The following is a 3,230-nucleotide window of genomic DNA, read 5'->3' on the forward strand; positions in this document are numbered from 1 at the left end:
GAGAAAATGCTAAAATCTTCGGGTATTGTTCCTGTAGAGCAAAAGTTGAGATATTAATAAAGGTTATAAAATATTCTTCATACTTACAATGCTTATCTTTTAGAAGAAAACATTTATTAATGCATATTGAAGCAATAAAAATGAGTCATTTCAAACTTAGAGGCACTACATATAAATGATAAAATATTGTACAAAAAAAATCTATACTTTTATTAAGTAGAATAATGTGTAACATGTGGGCCTGCTTGTTGGGGTTTATGTCCTCCCACCAGGTACCACAGCCATTTGGCCCCAGAGAAATCACACAAAGAATCTATATTAATGATAAACTGATTGGCCCATTAGCTCAGGCTTCTTATTAACTCTTTTAACTTACATTAGCCCATTATTTTAGTATATGTTAGCCACATGGCTCAGTATCTTTTTTGGCAGGGGAGGTCACATCTTCCTTCTTCTGTATCTGGGCAGGACTGGGGAGGAATGGGCTTCCTCCTTCCCTGTAATACTTCTGATATTATTTTAATTTATGTTACAACATATGATAAGGAGATTCAAAGAACATGCAAACATCTGTACAAATACATTATTAATAAAATACAACAGAAACACTCAAAAAAATACTCCTGTTCTCATTGCCCCTCCTCTACTTCCTGTCTGGTTGTCCCGTCTATACTTCTTACCTGGCTACTGGCCAATCACTATTTATTTTAAACATAATTGACAGAATACAGAATTGTCCCACACCAATAATGGAACATCCAAATAGAACATAGATATAATAGCATATAATTCCAAGTTAAATAGCTAAGTAAGTTGCAAGGGCATTTTACTAAGAGAAATAAGCTGATTAAATGCATAGAGATTTTTATATCGCAGGATACCATAAATTATAAAGTAGCTGAGTTCTGGTAAGAGAAAGTTATTTTTGACTTTGTAAATTTGAGACATAGTCTAATGCAAACATTTGCTGCATTTACAATATAGTTTTACTTTGGGGGTACAAAAGATATGCTGTACAAGTAGACAGTCTACATACAGACAAAATTTATAGTTCAAATTCAGGACATTATTTTACATTTTATTTGAAAGACCAGAAAATATATACCTGAAACATATTGAAACATGGTAAAAACAAAACAAAACAAACAAAAAACAAACAAAAAAACCCTTCATATTTACTTATGCATGAGGCAAATTTGATTAAGACAATATATTTGGTTAAGACAATAAAGATATGAAAAAATTACTTCTTTCCTTTTTTGTTTGTTTTGGTTTTAGAAGACAAGGTTTTTCTATGAAGACCTTGCTCTCCTGTAACTCACTATCTCAACCAGGCTGGACTCAAACACAATATTAGAGGGAGAAAAATATTTCTACCTTCCATTATCCAGTCCTCTGTACCTGTCATCAGAGGTAATCCTAAAGTAAGAGACTGAAACAAATTTAAGTTCAATTTTTCCTTTATATGGAATAATATTAAAATCAGATGTACTTAAAGTAAGTGGATATTGGGCCAGGAGTGGTGACACACTTTTAAATCCAGCACTCAGAAGCAGAGGCAGAAAGATCTTTTTGAGTTCAGTGCTAGCCTAGTCTACAAAGCCAGCTCCAGGACCGCTAGGGCTACAGAGAAACTCCTTAGAGGTCTGTAAGTAGAAGCATAGCTTGTAATTGGGGAAATCCAAAGTTTAAGAGACTTAAATCATCATAAAACTGAGACATGTGCTTTGACAGCAAAGATAAAGAGAGACCTAAAGAATGATTCCCATAATATTATGTTTCAGGGTAAAGGGGAAAGCTTGAATTTCTGTTGGATCTCAGGATATCAAGTCTGCCCCTGAACCCCTCATTCCTACACACCTGGGTGCACCGTGGCTGCTGCTTGTCTCTCCCCATCTGAAGGCTCTGGCCTTTGCTCCAGAAATGTCACCAAGTGTGGCTTAGGGACAGCAAGACCTGTGTATAGATAAAGAGAAGTGTTTTATGTGTTCTTTTACTCAAAATTGACATTTCTCCTTCTATACATGGCTTATAAGGACAGAGATGAGGTGACAAATGATTGCAGACAATCAGTTCCTTAAGTGTTTTTAGACAGGATCACTACAACACAAGATGGAATCTACAATATCCAGAGTGTGAGTTTCATTTCAAGGGAAAAAAACAGTAAAACTGAACTGTAAAATACTTGAAGTAAAAAGTGAGCTCCACCTCTCATGCCACTGAATTTCTAAAAGTCCCACTAGAGTGAGGGAAAGACACACCCATCGCGGAAAGGTTAAACACAGATGAAAGCAAATAGTGTTAGGAATCTTTCTGTTGTCATTATTTATATTAATTTTTCATATGCATTAGTGTTTTCTACAGATGTATGTCTCTATGAGGTTGATTTGATAATCTAATTAATTTTTATCAATAAAAAATCAAAAGTCAGATATCAGCTAAGAAACTGAAAGATCAGAGAAGCACCTACCTCTTCCATTCCACCATCCAAAGGGCAGAGATCCTGTCTCAGCCCAGCTTTCCACATCCTGTTCCCCTCTCTACAGTCTTCCATATCTCTATGGTCAGCTGGTGGCTAGTTCTACCCTCTGACTCCAACCAAGCTTTATTTGTTAGAACACAACACAATTAAAATATCACATAACATGAGGTTGTCAGACCTTGGGTTTACAAACAATTGTGAGCTGCCATAGGAGTGCTGGTGATGTGGGATTTCCTGCCTGGGCTCACAGGCCAAACAGTGCTGTAATTAACATAATTTCTGTCTGATTATTCAGGTCTGGGTGGCCGGAAAGGGAAGAGCAGTTTCCTTTTACTTAACGATCCTCTAGAAGAGCAGTCAATGTTCTTAACAACTAGCCATCGCTCCAGCCCAAAAATGACTTTTAATATAGTGATCTCCTAAATTTTTTTGAAAACGAAGGATATGAAACTGACTGTGGAAATGTTCCCATGAGAAACCACACAAAGTGAGGAAGCTACATGTTGATGGTGAAATAAGAAGTCACTATAGAGGAGATGCTCACCCAGGAATTCAAGGTGGCTGTAATTCTCCAGCATCACATCCCTGTACAGATTCCACTGAGCAGGCTGCAGACATTCCCTCTCTTCTGGAGAGAACTCGATGGCCACATCAGAGAAGGACAGCAAATGATACCACACATTAATTTATTTAAAACCATAAATAATTTAAATGACAAGAGGCTCTGGGCTGAATAGAATTTGAAACT

Source organism: Microtus pennsylvanicus, chromosome 6 (genome assembly GCF_037038515.1).
Source record: "Microtus pennsylvanicus isolate mMicPen1 chromosome 6, mMicPen1.hap1, whole genome shotgun sequence".
Lineage (NCBI taxonomy): Eukaryota > Metazoa > Chordata > Mammalia > Rodentia > Cricetidae > Microtus > Microtus pennsylvanicus.